We start from the raw sequence: 22613 nt of genomic DNA on the forward strand, positions 1-22613 counted from the left end.
GGAGCTCGGCTCTTGAGACAGAAGTCTTGCCAATGCTCCTGGCCGAATAAACCCCTTCCTTCTTTAACTTGGAGTCTGAGGAGTTTTGTCTGTGGCTCCTCCTGCTACATTTCTTGGTTCCTTGATCAGTAAGCGAGGTGATTGGCAGATGGTGGAGGCAGCTCCTTAGGTGGCTTAAGCCTGCCCTGTGAAACATCCCTGTGGGGGACTCCGACCAGCCAGAGCGATGCAGATCCTGAGAGTGCTCCCAGGTAAGCATTTGCCCCAGTGGGACGCCTCGCCAGAGCAGTGTGTGGCAGGCCCCCATGGAGGATCCAAGTAGAGGCTGAACACCAGGAAGGAATGGGCACATCTAAAATTTGGTAAGACTAGTCTTTGAAACTTGCCCACTCTGTTTGAGTGGAAGCGTGGCCTGATCACCCATGGTGTGCCTTTATTGGCACTTTGGTTTTGGTTTTCATTTTGACTTGGTTTGAATTGCTTGACAGGACTGGTCTTGGAAACTTGCCCACTCCATTTGAGTGGAAGTGTGGCCTGATCACCCATGGTGTGCCTGTACCAGCACTTTGGTTTTTGTTTTTGACTTGACTTGGCCTGCTTGATACTTTGGTTTTGGTTTTGACCTGGCTTGGATTTCTGGATGTTCTGATTTTGGTTTTGATTTTGTTTTGGTGCAAACTGCAAAAGTGTGTGTGTGTCCTTTTTACCCATTCTTTGTTTTGTGGTGTGCATGTGGTGTGAGCATGGTGTTTTGTCTCAAAGAAGCATAGGTCAGGCACAAATAAGCCCACCCTACTAGGAACTATGTTGAAAAATTTCAAAAAAGAATTTAAAGGAGACTATGGAATACTATGACACTAGGAAAACTTAAAACTTTGTGTAAGATAGACTGGCCAGCATTAAAGGTAGATTTGCCATTAGAAGGAAGCCTGGGCCAGGTGCAGTGTCTCACGCCTGTAATCCCAGCACTTTGGGAGGCCGAGGCAGGCGGATCACGAAGTCAGGAGATCGAGACCATCCTGGCTAGCACGGTGAAACCCCGTCTCTGCTAAAAATTCAAAAAATTAGCCAGGCACGATGGCGGGCGCCTATGGTCCAAGCTACTCAGGAGGCTGAGGTAGGAGAATGGCATGAACCTGGGAGGCAGAGCTTGCAGTGAGCCGAGATCACACCACATCATTGATGAACTGAATGTGCTAGTACCAGAAATTCCAGGAAAAACAAGAAATTTGTTCTTGCAATTAGCTGAGCATGTAGCCCAGTCTCTCAATGTCACTTCATGTTATGTATGTGGAGGAACTGTAATAGGAGATCAATGGCCATGGGAAGCCCAAGAATTAGTACCTACAGACCCAGTTCCTGATGAATTCCCAGCTCAAAAGAATCACCCTGATAATTTCTGGGTCCTAAAAGCCTCAATTATTGGACAATATGGCATAGCTAAAGAAAGAAAAGAATTCAGTCACCCTATAGGATGACCTAGTTGTCTGGGACAGAAACTATATAATGGTACCACAAAAACAATCATGTGGTGGAGTTCAAATCAAACAGAGGAATCCATTTAGTAAATTCCCAAAGTTGCAAACCGTGTGGACCCACCCAGAGTCTCACTGGGACTGGACAGCCCCCACTGGATTATATTGGATATGTAGGCATAGAGCTTATGCCAAATTACCTGACCCGTGGGCAGGTAGTTGTGTTATTGGCACTATTAAACCATCTTTCTTCCTACTGCCCATAAAAACAGGTGAACTCCTGGGTTTCCCTGTCTATGCTTCCTGCAAAAAGAGAAGCATAGCTATAGGAAATTGGAAAGACCATGAATGGCCCCCTGAGAGAATCATACAATATTGTGGGCCTGCTACTTGGGCAAAAGACGGCTCGTGGGGATCCCGGACCCCCATTTACATGATCAACTGAATCATACCGTAACAAGCTGTCTTAGAAATAATCACTAATAAAACCGGCAGAGCCTTGACTATTCTGGTCCAGCAAGAAACTCAGATGAGAAATGCTATCTATCAAAATAGATTAGCTCTCGACTACTTGCTAGCAGCTGAAGGAGGGGTCTGTGGAAAATTTAACCTTACTAATTGCCGTCTACACATACATGATCAAGGGCAAGTAGTTGAAGAAATAGTTAGAAATATGACAAAACTGGCACGTGTGCCCATGCAAGTGTGGCATGGATTTGAGCCTGGGGCCACGTTTGGAAAATGGTTCCCAGCGATAGGAGGATCTAAAACTCTTATAATAGGAGTTATAATAATAATAGGAACCTACCTACTGCTCCCTTGTTTGCTACCTGCACTTCTTCAAATGATAAAAAGCTTCATCGCTACCTTAGTTCACCAAAATGCTTTAGCACAAGTGTACTATATGAATCACTATCAATCTGTCTTGGAAGAAGACATGGGTAGCGAAAATGAAAATGACAACTCCCACAAATCAAAACAGTGAAACTCTCAAAAGGGGGGAATAAGGGAGGAGACCACCCCTCATATCGTCTTATGCCCAATTTCTGCCTCCAAAAAAGGAAGAAGTAAAAGCTAAAAAGCAGAAATAAAATCCACAGGCAGACAGCCCAGCTCCATACCTGGGCCTGGTAGTTAGAGATCGACCCCTGACCTAATAGGTTATGTTATCTGTAGATTACAGACATTCTAGAGAAATGCACTGTGAAAATCCATATCTTGTTTTGTTCCAATCTAATTACTGGTGCATGTAGCCCCCAGTCACGTACCCCCTGCTTGCTTAATCGATCACAACCCTCTCACACGCACCCCCTTAGAGTTGTGAGCCCTTAAAAGGGACAGGAATTGCTCACTTGGGGAGCTCGGCTCTTGAGACAGAAGTCTTGCCGATGCCCCCGGCCGAATAAACCCCTTCCTTCTTTAACTCGGTGTCTGAGGAGTTTTGTCTGCCACTCGTCCTGCTACAGCGGCAAGCCTCTTGTTCTCTGACCTGGGGTTCTTGGCCTCACGGATTCCAAGAAATGGAATCTTGGGCCATGCAGTGAGTGTTACAGCTCTATTAGAAGCCGTGGATCATGGAAGAGAACCGTGGAACCCAGCAACTAGTGTTCAGCTCAATTAGGATGAACCCGGGCACTTAGCCGTGAAGGAACAATGGCGAGCCTCTAGCCAGATCAGGAGCTGCAATGGGCATCTCACTGGATCAGTAGCACAGCGGACACCCTGTCGGATTCGGAGGGGTGGAAGTCAGCGGCGGTTCTGCGACGGCAGCAAACAGCAGTGGTGAATAGTGAGCGAAAGCTCAGCTGTAACAAACACGGATCAGAAGAGTGTGCAGTTACAAGATTTAATAAAGTGAAAACAGAGATCCCATAAAATGGGAGGGGACCCAAAGGGGGTTGCCATTGCTGGCTCGAATGCCTGAGTTTATATCCCAATTATTGTCTCTCCCCCTGTGCTCTCAGGTGACAGATGATTGGCTATTTCTTTACCTCCTGTTTTTGCCTAATTAGCATTTTAGTGAGCTTTCTTTACTACCTGATTTGTCAGGTGTGAGCTAAGTTCCAAGTCCCGTGTTTAAAGGTGGATGCGGGGCCGGGCGCGGTGGCTCAAGCCTGTAATCCCAGCACTTTGGGAGGCCGAGGCGGGCGGATTACAAGGTCAGGAGATCGAGACCACAGTGAAACCCCGTCTCTACTAAAAATACAAAAAATTAGCCGGGCGCGGTGGCGGGCGCCTGTAGTCCCAGCTACTCAGGAGGCTGAGGCAGGAGAATGGCGGGAACCCGGGAGGCGGAGCTTGCAGTGAGCCGAGATCGTGCCACTGCACTCCAGCCTGGGCAACAGCGTGAGACTCCGTCTCAAATAAATAAATAAATAAATAAATAAAAAATAAAGGTGGATGCGGTCACCTTCCCAGCTAGGCTTAGGGATTTTTAGTCAGCCTAGGAAATCCAGCTAGTCCTGTATCTCACCAGTACGTCTCAGCCGCATTTTACCCAGCTCCTATTCAATATGGAGTTGCTCTGGTTCACATGCCTTTGACAGAGACATCAAGATGAAGGAATGATAGCCCAAAGAGAAGCCAGGATCTGGACTGTGGTCTAAACAAAGGACAGTATTCTTGAGCTATATTTAATACAGAGATCCAGAAAAGCCAGGAACACTGAGTCTGTGTAGCTAGTCTGGAAGGCAATGTGAGTCATAGGCCCCAGCTGAGAATGTTCTTTTGAAATAATGACTGTAGATACTCATTAGTACACGTGCCTTCCTTTCAAACTCAAACTGGCCAGTTTGGAAAGGCTAGGTGGAATTTTCTGTTTAAAAGTTTGTGGGGAAAAGAAAGATCAGACTGTTACTGTGTCTATATAGAAAGAAGTAGACATAAGAGACTCCATTTTGTTCTGTATTTGAGATGCTGTTAATCTGTGACCCTACCCTCAACGTTGTCCTTGCAAGAGATATGTGCTGTGGTGACTCAAGGTTTAATGGATTTTGGGCTGTGCAGGGTGTGCTTTGTTAAACAAGTGCCTGAAGGCAGTATGCTTGTGAAAAGTCATCACCATTCTCTTAATCTCAAGCACCCAGGGACACGTACACTGCCAAAGGTCGCAGGGACCTCTGCCTAGGAAAGCTAGGTATTGTCCAAGGTTTCTCCCCACGCGATAGTCTGAAATATGGCCTCGTGGGAAGGGAAAGACCTGATCGTCCCCCAGCCTGACACCCGTGAAGGGTCTGTGCTGAGGAGGACTAGTACAAGAGGAAAGAAGGCCTCTTGGCGGTTGAGATAGGGAAAAGCATCTGTCTCCTGCCCGTCCCTGGGCAATGGAACATCTCGGTGTAAAACCCAATTGTATGTTCTGTTTACTGAGAAAGGAGAAAACCGCCTTAGGGCTGAAGGTGGGACTTGCTAGTGCAATGCTGCTCTTTATACACTAAAAAGGTTTATGGAGATGTTTGCATATGCATATCAAGGCACAGCACTTTTTCTTAAACTTATTCATGTCACAGAGATCTTTATTCATGTGTCTTACTGCTGACCTTCTCCCTACGATGATCCTGTTATCCTGCCACTTTCCTTTTTCTAAGACAGTAAAGATAATGATCAATAAATACTGAGGGAACTCAGAGACCGGTGCAGGCACCGGTCCCCTGGGCCCACTTTTTCTTTCTCTATACTTTGTTTCTGTGTCTCATTTCTTTTCTCAAGTCTCTCGTTCCACCTAACGAGAAACGCCAACAGGTGTGGAGGGGCAGGCCACCCCTTCAAAAGTTGTTAACGAAGAAAGTCAAACTGTAAAATATTTAAAGAAGTTTATTCTGAACCTTGTAATTTGGTGACCTTGGCCCATGACACAGCCTCAGGAGGTCCTGAGAACATGGGTTCAAGGTAGTTGGGTTACCATTTGATTTTATACATTTTAGGCAGACAGATATTACAGGCAAAGACATAAATCAACACATGTAAGGTATACATTGGTTGAGCCAGGAAAGGTGGGACATCTCCAAGTTGGGAGTGGGATGCTTCCAGGTAATAGATGGATGCAAAGATTTTCTGATTGGCAGTTGGTTGAAAGAGTTAAGCTTTTCCTGAAGAATTGAAGTCAGCATAAAGAAATGCTTGAGTTAAGAGGGGTTGTGGAAGCCAAGGTTTTTGTTAGGTAGATGAAGCCTCTGAGTAGCAGGCTTCAGAGTATATAGATGGTAAATGTCTCTTATCAGACCTTAAAAGGTGTCAGACTCTTAGTTGAATTTCTCCTGGATGAGGGAAAGACCTGGAAAAGGAAGGGATTCTCTACAGAATGCAAATTTTCCCAAGACAAAGCTTCGCAAGGCCATTCCAAAATATGTCAAAGAAATATATTTTAGGGTAAAATACTTGTAGTTCCTTTAGACCCTGTTATCTGTCATGTGATGCTATGCCAGAGTTGGGTTGGAATTTGGGATCTTATTGCTATAAAGAGTCTGTTTTATCAGTCTTAAGATCTCTATTTTATTTTATTTTATTTTATTTATTTTTTTTTTTTTTGAGACGGAGTCTCGCTCTGCTGCCCAGGCTGGAGTGCAGTGGCCGGATCTCAGCTCACTGCAAGCTCCGCCTCCCGGGTTCATGCCATTCTCCTGCCTCAGCCTCCCGAGTAGCTGGGACTACAGGCGCCTGCCACCTCGCCCGGCTAGTTTTTTGTATTTTTTTTTAGTAGAGATGGGGTTTCACCGTGTCAGCCAGGATGGTCTCGATCTCCTGACCTCGTGATCCGCCCGTCTCGGCCTCCCAAAGTGCTGGGATTACAGGCTTGAGCCACCGCGCCCGGCTAAGATCTCTATTTTAATGTTAATGCTGGTCAGTTGCACCTAAACTCCAAAGGGAGAAAAGTATACTGAGGTTATCCTACCTCCCTTCCCATCTAGTGACCTGAACTTGTTTTTTAGGTTGTCTTGGGGATCTCCTTGGGCAAGGGGGTGAAGGTCCATTCAGTTGATTGGGGGGCTTAGTATTTTATTTTTAGTTTACAGAGTAAAAAACACAAAAGGTCAAAGTAGTGAATTTTAAATCCATAATCTTTTCAAAATGACTGCATCTCTATGCTCACTAGATTTTCCTAAAAGAGGTGATTTTCAAGGTGTAAATTGACCAACTAGGCTTCTCTCAGAACTAAATCTTTGCAGGGTTACACGGAATATTTGTCCTTGAGAACACTTTGGGTTCTCTGTCCGTGTCAGAAAGTCCTTCATTCAAGGTTTTCGGACTGGGTGCCATGGCTCGCGCCTGTAATCCCAGCACTTTGGAAAGCCAAGGCAGGAGGATGGCTTGAGGCCAGGAGTTTGAGAGCAGCCTGGACAACATAGTGAGACCTCATCTCTATTAAAAATAATAATAATCAGATTTTCTGTGTACCTTTACCCAATTATAATATATAGCCATAGTTGTCAAAACCCAGTAACTTGACATTGGTACAACTATACTATTAACTCTAGGAGAGACTGTATTCAGATTTCATCAGTTTGTAAATGTATTTGTGTGTGTGTGTGTGTGTGTGTGTGTGTGTAGTACTATAGAGTTTTATCACATACATTTTCATGTAGCTACCACCACAATCAGATTACAGAATTGTTCTCTTGCCACAAAGAAACTTCCTTGTTACCTCACAGTCACCTCTTCCCCAACTCCTAACTCCTGGCTACCACTGATCTATTCTCAAGTACTATAATTTGTTATTTCAAGAATGTTCAATATGTATGATTTCAAGAATCATACAATATATAGCTCTTTGAGACTGGCTCTTGTCATCAGCTGACATGCCCTTTAGATCCATTCAAATTATGTACCAAGCCTGGCACGATGGCTCACGCCTGTAATCCCAGCACTTTGGGAGGCCAAGGCGGGCGGATCACAAGGTCAGGAGATCGAGACCATCCTGCCCAACACAGTGAAAACCCATCTGTACTAAAAATAGAAAAAAATTAGCTGGGCGTGGTGGCAAGCACCTGTAGTCCCAGATACTCATGAGGCTGAGGCAGGAGAACGGCGTGAACCCAGGACGCAGAGCTTGCAGTAAGCCGAGATCGCGCCACCTCCAGCCTAGGTGAGAGTGAGACTCTGTCTCAAAAAACAAAACAAAACAAAACAAAACAAAAAAACAAAAAAACAAAACTATGTATCAAATTTTTTTCCTTTTTTTTTATGAAAACAGAGTTTCACTATGTTGCCCAGGCTGGAGTTCTATGGCACCATCTTGGCTCACTGCAATCTCCGCCTCTCAGGTTCAAGCTATTATCCTGCCTCAGTCTCCCGAATAGCTGGGACTATAGCCACGTGCCACCACACTGGCCTAATTTCTGTAGTTTTAGTAGAGACGGGGTTTCGCCATGTTGGCTAGGCTGGTCTCGAACTCCTGACCTCAAGTGATCCACCTGCATCAGCCTCCCAAAGTGCTGTAATTACAGTCGTGAGCCACCGTGCCCAGTCAATTTTTTTTTTTTATTGCTAAATAGTATGGCTGCATTAATTTACCCTTTCACCCATTGAAGGACATTTGGGCTGTATCCAGTTTTGGCTATTGCCAATAACGCTGTTATCAACATTGATTGTAGGAAAACAGCCTGCTGCATGGCAAGAGTAACACCATTTTGAAGCAAAACTGCCATGATGACTGATGTCTGCATACGAACTCGCTCCCATTCCCACAACAAGGTCAAGAAACAATGCCCATAGCATCCAACTCCTCATAGAGAAACAATGCCTGTACATAGATAACCCCTCATAAAGATGCTTATCTAACTTCCCCAGTGGTCCCTAGTTGTTTCACAAGAGGGTCTGAGCCATGACCAACTGCACGTTTTATCAAAAACAGCTTGCTAATTAATATTTTCTGGAAAGCAGGTGGGTGTGGGCATCCACCATCTCTTGGCTGCCAGAGACATCACTTCTGTTTGTAAGTCCCTATTAAATGTTTCCTTCTGAGAAACTGGATTTTTCACCCTCCGTCTTCAGCCTTTCACCTCCCTTTGTCTTTGGGAGTTTACATAGACCTGCTCACCACAGAACATTGGCTTACAGGTTTAGGAGTGAGCATCAGTTTTCATTTCTGCAGGAAATCGTAGATTGTATAATTGTAATTGTATGATTGTAATGGTATGTGTATTTTTAAATTTTTGGAACCTGCCAAACTGTTTTTCCAGAGTGGCTGTGTCATTTAATGTTATGTCCCCAATGTATGAGAATCTGGATCCTTTCTAGCACTTGGTAATATTATTATTATTATTATTTGAGACAGGTTTTCTTTTTTTTTTTTTTTTTTTTTTTTGAGTCAGAGTCTGGCTCTGTCGCCCAGGCTGGAGTGCAGTGGTGCAATCTCGGCTCACTTCAACCTCCGCCTCCCGGGTTCACGCCATTCTCCTGCCTCAGCCTCCCAAGTAGCTGGGACTACAGGCGCTGCCACCATGCCTGGCTAATTTTTTTTTGTATTTTTAATAGAGACAGGGTTTCACCATGTCACCATGTTAGCCAGGATGCTCTCAATCTCCTGACCTCGTGATCTGCCCGCCTCGGCCTCCCAAAGTGCTGGGATTACAGGCGTGAGCCACCACGCCTGACAAGACAGGGTTTTACTATGTCACCCAGGCTGGAATGCAGTGGCACAATCACAGATAATTGCAGCCTTGCTGTCTGGGCTTACACGATCCTCCCACCTCAGCTTCTCAAATAGCTGATACCACAGGTGTGCACCACCACACCTGGCTAATTTTATTTTATTTTTTGTAGAGACAGGGGTCTTGTCATGTTGCTTGTGCTGGTCTTGAACTCCTGGCCTCAAATGATCCTTGCACCTTGGCCTCCCAAAGTGCTGGGACTATAGGCATGAGCTATTACCACTGTACCCAGCCCAATCATCTTTTCATGTGCTGACTTGCCATCCATCTTTGGTGACAGGTCATCCTTTGTGGTGAAAGTGTGTGTTTATGTCTTTTGACCATATTCTAATTAGATTGTGTTTTAAAATTGTGATTAAATTTGCATAAAACTTACGGTTTTTAGTTGTGCAGTTCTGTGGCACTAAGCACATTCACACTGTTTAGCCACACCACCATCCATCTCCAGAACTGTTTTATCTTCCCCAGCTAAAATTCTACCAATAAACAATAACTTCATTCTCCCCTCCCACCACTGTTGGGAAAAAGCTGAGTGTTGGGAGGGAAACTGAGGCAGGGCTTGCATCGTGTCCTTGGGAATGTGTCTAGACTCGCTAGCTCCTGTTCCCATTACCTCAAGTAGCAGAACATGTTCCATATAAATGCTAAACCGTCACAGCTGTAAATCATGTGTTTAATGCAACGTGCTCTTTTGTCCTCCACATTCTCAGCACCTGTTTCTTTGTTGGATTACCAATAAATACCGTGGGCTCCCAGAGCGCGGGGCCTTCATGGCCTCTATACAATAGCAATGGCCCCCTGGTGTCCTATCTTTATTTCTTACTGTCTTTTTTCTCAATCCTTTGACTCCGCCAGACTTTGTCACCCCCACGACCTGGTATTGGGTCTGATCACCCCAACATTCCTGGCTGCTTAATGTGGGGCGACAAAGACCTCAGTGAAGGAATGCCAGAGCGTGTGAAAGTTGAGAATGCATCATCAAAGGACATCCGAGGACATCTAAAAGAAGCTCGGTGGGAGGCCAGGCGCTTTGGCTCACACCTGTAATCCCAGCACTTTGGGAGGCTGAGGTGGGCAGATCACAAGGTCAGGAGATTGAGACCATCCTGGCTAACATGGTGAAACCCCATCTCTACTAAAAATACAAGAAAATTTTCCAGGCACGGTGGCGGGTACCTGTAGTCCCAGCTACTCGGGAGGCTGAGGCAGGAGAATGGCGTGAACCGGGGAGGTGGAGCTTGCAGTGAGCCGAGATCGCACCACTGCACTACAGCCTGGGCCACAGAGCCAGACTCCGTCTCAAAAAATAAATTAAAAATGCTTAATAATTGGTCTGCTTGAATGTGTGAGCTGTTTGCACTCAGCCAAGTATTAAAGTACTCACAGAATCAAAAAACTATCTTAATCCTGACTCAAAAGGTTACCTACACACTTGGAAATGAATTTGCGTTAAGAACTGTTTATGGCCGGGCGCGGTGGCTCAAGCCTGTAATCCCAGCACTTTGGGAGGCCGAGACGGGCAGATCACAAGGTCAGGAGATCGAGAGCATCCTGGCTAACACGGCGAAACCCCGTCTCTACTAAAAACACAAAAAAATTAGCCGGGCGAGGTGGTGGCGCCTGTGGTCCCAGCTACTCGGGAGGCTGAGGCAGGAGAATGGCGGGAACCCGGGAGGCGGAGCTTGCAGTGAGCTGAGATCTGGCCACTGCACTCCAGCCTGGGCGACAGAGCGAGACTCCGTCTCAAAAAAAAAAAGAACTGTTTATGGAAATGCAGTTGGGTTGTTATGAAATACTCGGGGACCCAGCCCAGCTCTAGAATTTACCTCTGAGCGCAAAGGCAATGTTGGGCATGCTGGTAAAGGACCACTAGAATCCAGCAGCCTGGACCCCTTTCTTTGTGGTCAAGAAAGACGGGAAAATGGGTGAGAACTGCTACATCGGTGAACGTAACTAATCTGATAAGCAGAGGCCCGTGGGTGGTTACGCACCCTGGAAAGGAATAAGCCTTAGGACCATAGAGGATGCTCTAGGACTAATGCTCATCTGAAAGTGACTAGGGATGCTGGCATCCCTATGTTCTTTTTTTTTCAGATGGGAAAGGTTCCCCCCAAGGCAAAAACATCCCTAAGATGTATTCTGGAGAATTCAGCCCAGAGTATTTGTACCTTTTTCCCTGTCAGACTTGAAGCAAATTAAAATAGACCAGGTAAATTCTCAGATAACCCTGATGACTATATTGATGTTTTACAAGGGTTAGGACAATCCTTTGATGTGACATGGAGAGATATGTTATTGCTAGATCAGACACTAACCCGCCATAACTGCAGCCCGAGAGTTTGGCGATCTCTGGTATCTCAGGTCAATGATAGGATGACAACAGAGGAAAGAGAATGATTCCCCACAGGCCAGCAGGCAGTTCCCAGTGCAGACCTTCACTGGGATGCAGAATCAGAACATGAAGATTGGTGCCGCAGACTTTTGTTAACTTGCGTGCTAGAAGGACTAAGGAAAACTAGGAAGAAGGCTATGAATTATTTAATGACGTCCACTATAACACAGGGAAAGGAAGAAAATCCTACTGCCTTTCTGGAGAGACAAAGAGAGGCATTGAGGAAGCATACCTCCCTGTCACCTGACTCTATTGAAGGCAACTAATCTTGATGAGTTTATCAGTCAGTTGCAGATATTAGAAAAAACTTCAAAAGTCCGCCCTAGGCCTGGAGCAAAACTTAGAAACCCTATTGAACTTGGCAACCTCGGTTTTTTTATAACGGAGATCAGGAGGAGCAGGCTGAACGGGACAAACGGGATTTAAAAAAAAAAAAAAAAAGGCCGCCACTTTAGTCATGACCCTTAGGCAAGCAGACTTTGGAGGCTCTGGAAAAGGGAAAGGCTGGGAAGATCAAATGCCTAGTAGGGCTTGCTTCCAGTGCGGGCTGCAAGGACACTTTAAGAAAGATTGTCCGAATAGAAATAAGCTGCCCCCTCGTCCTTGCCCCTTGTGTCAAGGGAATCACTGGAAGGCACACTGCCCCAGGGAACGAAGGTCCTCTGAGTCCAAAACCACTAACCAGACGATCCAGCAGCAGGACTGAGGGTGCCCAGGGCAAGCGCCAGCCCATGCCATCACTCTCCCCAGGTATGCTTGACCACTGAGGGCCAGGAGGTTAACTGTCTCCTGGACACTGGCACAGCCTTCTCAGTCTTATTCTCCTGTGCCGGACAACTGTCCTCCAGATCTGTCACTATCCGAGGGGTGCTAGGAGAGCCAGTCACTAGATACTTCTCCCAGCACTAAGTTGTGACTGGGGAACTTTACTCTTTTCACATGCTTTTCTAATTATGCCTGAAAGCCCCACTCCTTTGTTAGGGAGAGACATCCTAGCAAAAGCAGGGGCCATTGTACACTAGAATTAGAAGGAAAAAGGGTAAATTTATATACAGACTCTAAGTATGCTTACCTAGTCCCCCATGCCCACGCAGCAATATGGAGAGAAAGGGAATTCCTAACTTCCGAGGGAACACCTGTCAAACATCAGGAAGCCATTAGGCCCCCAAATTCTCCTTACCTCTGAATATACTTGCTCTGATCCCTGCCTAAAGATAATTTTATGGGAAGAGGATTTGCTTGTGTGTCTCCAGGTGACGATCAGGTGCCTGTGTGGGCACCCACCAAACATCTGAAGATCTATCATGAGCCACAGCATCTAGTGGACCCACCTGTACAGTGTGAACTGAAAGTTTGAAAAGCCTCAATCTGGCCAGGTGCAGTGGCTCACGCCTGTCATCCCGGCACTTTGGGAGGCCGAGGCGGGTGGATCACGAGGTCAGGAGATCAAGACCATCCTGGCTAACACGGTGAAACCCCGTCTCTACTAAAAAATACAAAAAGTTAGTTGGGTGTAGTGGTGAGCTCCTGTAGTCCCAGCTACAGGGACTGAGGCTGAGGCAGGAGAATGGCGTGAACCGGGAGGCGGAGCTTGCAGTGAACCAAGGTTGCGCCGCTGCACTCCAGCCTGGGCTACAGAGCAAGACTCCATCTCAAAAAAATAAAATGAAATAAAAAGCCTCAATTTGCTTTCTCCATGCCTTCTGTTAATCAGAAAAGGCCTGTTTCTCATTATCAGTGGAAAGTTTTACCTCGTGGTAATTAACCAAAGAGGCAGAAAGTGAGTTAACAAATGCTTCAGCAACTGCATGCCTCCTGGCTACAACCACAAAAAGGTTTTGCTTCTGTTTCAGTAGATTTACTAATGTGGGGATAACGGTATGCTTGTGTTTTTGCAGGAGATGAACGAACCGTGTGGATGCCCTCAAGATGTGCACGACCATGGAACGAGAGACTGGAGGGACCCATGGATCCCAACCATGGACCGGGTTCCCCCAGTATGAGCCATGAGCCAGGTGAATCTGAATGCCAAGATGGAATGAAGAGTGACCAGAGTCACCATGCATCATGGACCAATGCTTTCTGACTCAGCTCCTCTCTACCCTGAATACAAGAAACCCTAATAGTTAGGCAGGAGTATCATCGCCCCTATTCAGCATGAAGAAGTTACGGAAGATGGACTTTCATCCTTTTGCAACCTCTAGGATTAAGCGTCCTCTTGTAAAAGGGAAAGGGGAGGTATGTGGGAAGCATCCAAACCAGAGTAACTCCAGTTTGAATGAGGGCTAAGAAAAATGAAGCTGGATCACTTTTAAGGGCTGCACAGCCTACAATTGCCTTGCTCAATTTAAAGAGGCCAGCTCTTATGCTAGTAATAATGATAGTAATAACGATACCTTCTCTTTTACAAAAAAGAGAAGGGGGCAGGTTGGGAAAAAGCTGAGTGTTGGGAGGCAAACTGAGGCAGGGCTTGCATAATGTCCTTTGGAACGTGTCTAGACTTGCTGGCTCCTTGCTTCTAGCCCTCCTAGGCTCCTGTTCCCATTATCTCAAGAAGCAGAATATGTTCCATATAAATGCTAAACCATCGCAGCTGTAAATCATGTGTTTAATGCAACATGCTCTTTTGACCTCCACATTCTCAGCACCTGTTTCTTTGTTGGATTACCAATAAATACCGTGAGCTCCCAGAGCGCAGAGCCTTCGCGGCCTCCATACAATAGCAACGGCCTCCTAGTGTCCTATCTTTTTCTCTTTTTCTCAATCCTTTGACTCCACTGGACTTTGTCACCCCCACGACCTGGTGTTGGGTCTGTTCACCCCAACACTCCACCCCTTGGCAATCGCTATTCTGCTCTCTATGAATTTGACTAAGTACCTCATGTAAGTGGCATCATCCAAAATTTGTCTTTTTTTGTGTCTGGCTTATTTCACTTGGCATGTCAAGGTTCACCCATGTTGTACACGTTAGAATTTCATTTATTTCTAAGGCTGTATAGTATTTCATTGTATGCCTACACCACATTTTGCTGATCCATTTGTCTGTTGATGGACATTTGGGTTGCCCCCACCTTTTGGATTTGTGACTAATGCTGCTATAAATATTGGTGTACAAATATCTGTCTGAATGCCTGCTTTTACTTCTTTTGGGTATACAGCATACCTTGGAGATATTGCTGGTATGGTTCCACATCACCACAATAACACAAATATTGCAATAAAGCAAGTCACACAAATTGTTTTGTTTCCCAGCACATATAAAAGTTATGTTTACACTATTTTGCAGTCTATTGTGCCATAGGATTATATCTAAAAATGTGCATACCTTAATTTAAAAATACTTTATTACAAAAAAATGTTAACCATCATCTGAGCCTCAGTGAGTTGTAATCATTTTGCTGGCCGAGGGCCTGGCCTTGATGTTGGTGGCTGCTGACAGATCAGGGTGATGGTTGCTGAAGGTTGGAGTGGTTGTGGCAATTTCTTAAAATAAGACAACAGTGAAGTTTGCCATGTCAAATGACTATTCACAAAGGTTTCTCTGTAGCACATGATGCCATTTGATAGTATTTTACCCCCAACAGACCTTCTTTCAAAATTGGTCAGTCTCCTCCAATCTTGTCACTGCTTTATCAACTAAGTTTATGAAATATTCTAAATCCTTCGTTGTCATTTCTTTTTTTAAATTTTTTCAAAAAGTTTTTAGTAGAGATGACATCTTACTATGTTGCCCAGGCCTGTCTCGAACTCCTGGGCTCAAGTGATCCACCTGCCTTGGCCTCTCAGAGTGCTGGGATTATAGATGAGCCATTGTGCCCAGCCCTTTGTTGTCATTTCAACAATGTTCACAGTCGTCTACATCAGGAGTAGATTCCATCTCAAGAAACCACTTTCTTAAGAAGCAACTCCTCATCCATTCAAGTTTGATCATGAGATTGCAGCAATTCAGTCACATCTTCAGGTTCCACTTCTAATTCTAGTTCTCTTGCTGTTTCCACATCTGTAGTTCCTTCCTCCACCGAAGTCTTGGACCCCTCAAAGTCATTCGTGTAGGTGAGAATCAACTTCTTCCAAACTTCTGTTCATGTTAATATTTTGACCTCCTCCCATGAATCACAAAGGTTGTGAATGGCATCTACACTGGTGAATTCTTTCTGAAAGGTTTTCAATTTACAAGATCCATCAGAGGAATCACTCTCTATGGCAGCTGAAGCCTTATGAAGTGCATTTCTTCTTTTTTTTTTTTTGAGTCTCATTCTGTCACCCTGGCTGGAGTGCAGTGGCATGATCACAGCTCACTGCAGTCTCAACCTCCTGGCCTCAAGCAATCCTCCATCCTGAGCTTCCTCAGGTGTATGCCACCTCAGGACCACAGACATGCACCACAACACCTGGCTTATTTTTAAATGTTTTGTAGAGATGGGGTCTCGCCATGTTGCCCAGGCTGGTCTCAAACTCCTGGGCCCACGCGATCCTCCTCGGCCTTCCAAAGTTCTGGGATTATAGGCGTGAGCCACCTTACCCGGCATGAAGTGTATTTCTTTTTTTTTTTTTTTTTTTTTTTTTTGAGACGGAGTCTCACTCTGTCCCCCTTGCTGGAGTGCAGTGGCAGGATCTCAGCTCACTGCAAGCTCCGCCTCCCGGGTTCAGGCCATTCTCCTGCCTCAGCCTCCCGAGTAGCTGGGACTACAGGCGCCCGCCACCTCGCCCGGCTAGTTTTTTTGTATTTTTTAGTAGAGACGGGGTTTCACTGTGTTAGCCAGGATGGTCTCGATCTCCTGACCTCGTGATCCACCCGTCTCGGCCTCCCAAAGTGCTGGGATTACAGGCTTGAGCCACCGCGCCCGGCCAAGTGTATTTCTTAAATAATAAAACTTGAAAGTTGAAATTACTTCTTGAATGGCTGCAGAATGGCTGTAGGGTTAGCAGACATGAAAACAACACGTTAATGTTTTTGTACGTCTTACACATCTCCAGTGATCGTGTGCACTGTCAATAAGCACTAATCTTTTGAAAGGGATCTTTTTTCTGATCAGTAGGTCTCAACAGTAGGCTTAAGATATTCAGTAAACCGGCCGGGCGCGGTGGCTCAAGCCTGTAATCCCAGCACTTTGGGAGGCCGAGGCGGGCGGATCACAAGGTCAGGAGATCGAGACCACAGTGAAACCCCGTCTCTACTAAAAATACAAAAAAAAATTAGCCGGGCGCGGTGGCGGGCGCCTGTAGTCCTAGCTACTCAGGAGGCTGAGGCAGGAGAATGGCGTGAACCGAGGAGGCGGAGCTTGCAGTGAGCCGAGATCGCGCCACTGCACTCCAGCCTGGGCAACAGCGTGAGACTCCGTCTCAAAAAAAAAAAAAAAAAAAAGATATTCAGTAAACCATGCTGTAAATGGATGTGCTGTCATCCAGGCTTTGTCTGTTTATTAAAGCACAGGCAGAGTGGAATTTTTTAAGGGCTCTAGGAGCTTAGGAATGATAAATGAGCATTGGCTTCAACTGAAAGTCACCAGCAGCTTTAGCCCCTAACAGAGGAGTCAGCCTGGGCTGGACATGGTGGCTCATGCCTGTAATCCCAGCACTTTGGCAGGCTGAGGCAGGAAGATTACTTGAGCCCAGATGAGACCAGCCTGGCAATGTAGGGAGACCCTGATTCTACAAAAACATTTTTAAAAATTAGCTGAGCATGTGGTTCCATCTATGTGGGAGGCTGAGGCAGGAGGATAACACTTGAGCCCAGGAGGTCAAGGCTGCAGTGAGCCATGACTGTGCCACTGCACTCCAGCCTGGGCAACAGAGTGAGACCCTGTCTCAAAAACAAACAAGTCGGCCTGCCCTCTGAAGCTCTGAAACCAAGTGTTGATTTCTCCTCTCTAGCTATGATAGTCCTAGATGGCATCTTCTTTCCAACAGAAGCCTGTTTCATCCACATGGGAAATCTATTGTTTAGTGTAGCCACCTTCATCAATGATCTTAGCTAGATCTTCTGGAGAACTTGCTGCCGCTTCTCTAGTAGCACTTGCTACTTCACCTTGCACTTTTATGTTATGGAGACAGCTTTTTTCCTTAAACCTCATGAACCAACCTCTGCTAGCTTTCAACTTTTCTTCTGCAGCTTCCTCACTCTCTGAACCTTCATGGAACTGAAGAATTGCTCCGGATTAGGCTTTGGCTTAAGGGAATATTGTGGCTGGTTTGATCTATCCAGACCATGCAAACTTTCTCCACATTCGCAAAAGGCTGTTTTTGCTTTCTTGTCATTTGTGTGTTCACTGGAGTAGCACTTTTAATTTCCTTCAAGAGCTTTTTCTATCATTTATAATTTGGCTGTTTGATGCAAGGGACCTATCTTTCACCCTATCTTGGCTTTTGACATGCTTTCCTTACTAAACTTAATTATTTCTAGGTTTTGATTTAAAATGAGAAATGTGTGACTCTTCCTATCACTTGAACACTTTTGAGACTATTTTAGGGTTAGTATTTGGCTTAGTTTTTTTTCTTCTTTTTTTCTTGGAGACAGGGTCTTGCTTTGTTGCCCAGCCTGGAGTGTAGTAGCACAATCATGGCTCACTGTGGCCTTGACCTCCCAGGCTCACACAATCCTCCCACCTCGGCCTCCCAAGGTGCTGGGATTACAGGTGTGAGCCACCACACCTTGCCTAATTTCAATATTGTTGTGTCTCAAGAAATAGAAAGGCCCAAGGAAAGGGAGAGAGAGATGGGGTGGACTGGTTGGGGTAACTGGTCAGTGGAAGAGTCAGAACACACAAAACAAAACCTTTCAATTTCTCCACATCCTCAACAACACTTATTATTTTCTGTTTTGTTCCTTTATGTGTTTTTTATTTTCAAAAATTAATTATTTACTTTTTGAGATGGAGTCTCACTCTGTTGCCCAGGCTGTAGTACAATGGTGTGATCTTGGCTCACTGCAGCCTCCGCCTCCTAGGTTCAAGCAATTCTCATGCCTCAGTGCCCCCACTCCCCCCCAAATAACTTGGACCACAGGCATGCACCACCATGCCCAGCTAGTTTTTGTATTTTTGATAGAGATGGGGTTTCACTATGTTGGCCAGGTTGGTCTCGAATTCCTGGCCTCAAGTGATCTACCAGCCTTGACCTCCCAAAGTGCTGGGATTACAGGCATGAATCTCCATGCCCGGCCATGTATATGTGTGTTTTAGATAATAGCCATCGTAGTGTGTTTGCAGTGATACCTCTTTGTAATTTTGATTTTCGTGTCCCTAATGATTAGTGATACCAAATATTTTTTCACGTGCTTATCAGCCATTTGCATATCTTCCTTGGAGAAATGTCTATTCAAGTCCTTTGTCCATTTTTAAATAGTTTTTTTTTCTGCTATGAATTGTAGAAGTTCTCTCCATATATATTCTAGATATTAATTGTTTATCAGATATAATTATTTTCTCTTATTCCTTGGGTTGCATTTTTACTCTGTTGATAGTGTCCTTTGTTGCACACATTTTTAAATTTTGGTAAAGTCCAATTTAACTATTTTTTTGTTTTATTGCCTGTGTTTTTGGTGTCATATGTGAGAAATTATTAAGTTAGATGTCATGGAGCTGCTCCCATATGTTTTCTTCCCAGGGTTTTATAATATTACCTCCTATATTTAGGTCTATGATACATTTTGAGTTGATTTTTGTACATAGTTGGCCCTTGAACTTGAAGAATCAGGGGCATTGATCCTCCTTGCACTCAGAAATCCATGTGTCATTTTTGACTCCCCCGAAGTTTAACTACAAATAGCTTACTGTTGACTAGAAATTTTACAATAACACAATTAACACATTTTGTATGTTATATCTATTGTATACTACTTTTTTTTTTTTTTTTAAATTCAGAGTCTTGCTCTGTCACCCAGGGTGGAGTGTAGTGGCACAATCTGGACTCACTGCAACCTCCGCCGCCCAGGTTCAAGCGATTCTCCTGCCTCAGCCTCCCAAGTAGCTGGGATTACAGGCTTGCACCATCACGCCTGGCTAATTTTTTTTTTTTTTTTTTGAGACGGAGTCTCGCTGTGTCGCCCAGGCTGGAGTGCAGTGGCCGGATCTCAGCTCACTGCAAGCTCTGCCTCCCGGGTTTTTACGCCATTCTCCTGCCTCAGCCTCCCGAGTAGCCAGGACTACAGGCGCCCGCCACCTCGCCCGGCTAGTTTTTTGTATTTTTTAGTAGAGACGGGGTTTCACCGTGTTAGCCAGAATGGTCTCGAACTCCTGACCTCGTGATCCGCCCGTCTCGGCCTCCCAAAGTGCTGGGATTACAGGCTTGAGCCACCGCGCCCGGCGCCTGGCTAATTTTTGTATTTTTAGTAGAGACAGGGTTTCACCATGTTGGCCAGGCTGGTCTTGAACTCCCATCCTCAGGTGATCTACCCACCTCGGCCTCCCAAAGTGCTGGGAGTACAGGTGTGAGCCACTGTGCCCGAGCTATATTCTTAATGAAGTAAATTAGAGTAAAGAAAATGCTATTTAAAAATCATAAGGAAGAGAAAACACATTCACTGTTCATTAAGCGGAAGTGTGTCATCACAAAGGTCTTCATCCTCTTCACTTCCTGTTGAGTAGGCTGAGGAGGAGGAGGAAGAGGAAGGTTGTTTTTGCTGTCTCAGAAGTGGCAGAGGCAGAGGAGGTGGAAGGGGAGGCAGGAGAAGTGGACACACTCAGTGAAACCACAGAAATGCAATGTAATTTATTTCTGACTTTTTTGTTCATTTCTCTAAAAATATTTCTATATGCTACCAATGCCTCTTCTACCATTTGCTGTAGTTTTTGTGCCCATATCATGGAAGGGTCCATGTAAAAGAAGTAAAAAGCAGTCACGAATAATGAGAAACCTTCTGTCAGACTGTCTAATGTTAATTTCTTTTCTAGTAATGATTCTTTTATGTCTTCTTCCTCATGATCTGGCACTGGTTCAGAAGCACTCATCTCCATCAAGCTGTCTTCTATTAATTCCTCTGGTGTGGCATCTATTAGCTCTTTAATTTCCCCAAGATCCATATCTTGAAACCCTCCACCCACACCCTCCCCACCTTTTTTGTTTTGGGCTTGATGGCTTTCACAGCTTTTAATTTTTATTATTTATTTATTTATTTAGGCTTTCACAGTTTTTTCCATAACAATGATGGCATGTTCAATGGTGCGATCCTTCCTGACTTTCATGATAGTCTCTCTGTCTGGGTTTTCTTCCATAGCACTGACAATCCTTTCCATAGACTATTGTGTGTAATGAGCCTTGCAGGTCCTTATGATCCCCTGATCTGGAGGCTGAATTATAGACCTTATGCTTGGGGACAAGTAGACAACTCCAAGTGTTGACCTCATGGTGTTCTGGGTGGCCAGGGGCATTGTCCAATATTAAGAGAACTTTAAAAGGCAGTTCCTTACTATCAAGTTACTTCCTGAGTTCAGGGACAAAGCATCGATGAGACGCATCCAGAAAAAGGGTTCTCGTTGTCTAGGCCTTATTGTTGTACAAACAAAAGACCAGCAGCTGGTGTTTATCTTTTCTGTTCAAGGCTCAGAGGTTAGCAGCTTTATGGATAAAGGCAGTCATGATCACAAACCTGACTGCATTTGCACAAAGCAGTAGAGTTAGCCCATCCCTTCCTACCTTAATTCCTGGTGCTCCCTTCTCTTCCTTACTAATAAATGTTCTTTTTGGCATTTTATTTTCCAGAACAGGGCACTTTCATCTGCATAAAAACCTGCTCAGGCAGATATCCTTTCTCATCAGTTCTTTTTTTTTTTTTTTTTTTTTTTGAGACAGAGTCTCGCTGTTACTAAGGCTGGAATGCAGTGGTGCCATCTTGGCTCACTGCAACCTCCGCCTCCCAGATTCAAACAATTCTCGTACCTCAGTCTTCCAAGTAGCTGGAATAACAGGCATTTGCCACCAAGTTCGGCTAATTTCTTGTGTTTTTAGTAGAAATGGGGTTTAACTATGTTGGCCAGGCTGGTCTTGAACTCCTGACTTCAGGTGATCTGTCCACCTCTGCCTCCAAAAGTGCTGGGATTACAGGCATAAGCCACCACACCCAGCCTCAGTGATTTTCTTAATGTCATCTGGGAGCTTATCTGCTGCATCTTGGTCAACAGAAGCTGCTTTTCCTGTTACCTTAACTTTGTTTTTTTCTTTTTTGGAGACAGGATCTCACTCTGTTGCCCAGGCTGGAGTGCAGTGGTACAATCACAGCTCACTACAGCCTCTAACTCCTCAAACAATCCTCCCACCTTGGCCTCCCAAAGTGCTCAGATAGTAGGTGTGAGCTACTGTGCCTGGCCTTATCCTTTTTGATGTTATTGTAAATTGAATTGTTTTCTTAATGTTCATTTTAGATTGTCTATTATCAATGTATAGAAATACAACTGGTTTTTGTGTGTTGATTTTGTATCCTGCACCTTTGCTAAATTTGTTCATTCATTCTAACAGAATCACTTCTTGGCCTTTTGGCTAAGATCAAATGCAGTTCTAATAGGTGTGTGTGTGTAATCTTTAGGGTTTTCTACATATAAGATCTTGTCATGTGAGGAAAAAAGGCAATTTACTCCTTCATTTCCAGTTTAGATGCCTTTTATTTCTTTTTCTTACCCAATTGCTTTGGCTAGGACTTCCAATACTATGTTGAATAGAAGTGGTAAAAGCTGCCATCTTGTCCTATTGCCAGGCTGCAATGCAGTGGTGCTGTCTTAACTCACTGCAGCCTCTGTCTTTCGGGCTTAAGCAACCTTCCAACCTCAGCCTTCCAAGTACCTGGAACCAGGCACATGCCACCATGTCTGGCTAATTTTTGTTTATTTTGTGGAGGTGGGGTTTCGCCATGTTGCCCTGGCTGGTCTCAAACTCCTGAACTTGAGCAATCTGCCCACCTCAGCTTCCCAAAGTGCTGAGATTACATACATGAGCTATTGCACCCAGCCTAACTTTTAAGGAATTGTCAAACTGTCTTCTGGAGCAGCTACACTATTTTGTATTCTCCCCAACAATGTGTAAGAGTTCCAGTTGCTCCACAACTGGAATGTCTGTTCAAATCTTTTGCCCATTTTTAAATCAGTCATTTGTTTTCTTACAGCTTCT

General features: G+C 44.9%; 1 long non-coding RNA gene and 1 pseudogene across 2 annotated transcripts; both read left to right on the forward strand.

Annotated features, from left to right (window-relative positions):
• LOC123571814 (uncharacterized) lies at positions 1-14238 on the forward strand. Of its 2 annotated transcripts, none has more exons than XR_006696055.3 (2): positions 1-251; positions 13415-14238. It is a non-coding gene; the product is annotated as an uncharacterized lncRNA (long non-coding RNA). The 2 variants fall into 2 exon arrangements; XR_006696056.2 differs by lacking the exon at positions 1-251 and adding an exon at positions 11759-12266.
• Positions 14239-21969: 7731 nt separating this feature from the next.
• LOC123572131 (U2 spliceosomal RNA) lies at positions 21970-22117 on the forward strand (annotated as a pseudogene).
• The last annotated feature ends 496 nt before the right edge of the window (positions 22118-22613 follow it).

Source organism: Macaca fascicularis, chromosome 2 (assembly GCF_037993035.2).
Source record: "Macaca fascicularis isolate 582-1 chromosome 2, T2T-MFA8v1.1".
NCBI lineage: Eukaryota > Metazoa > Chordata > Mammalia > Primates > Cercopithecidae > Macaca > Macaca fascicularis.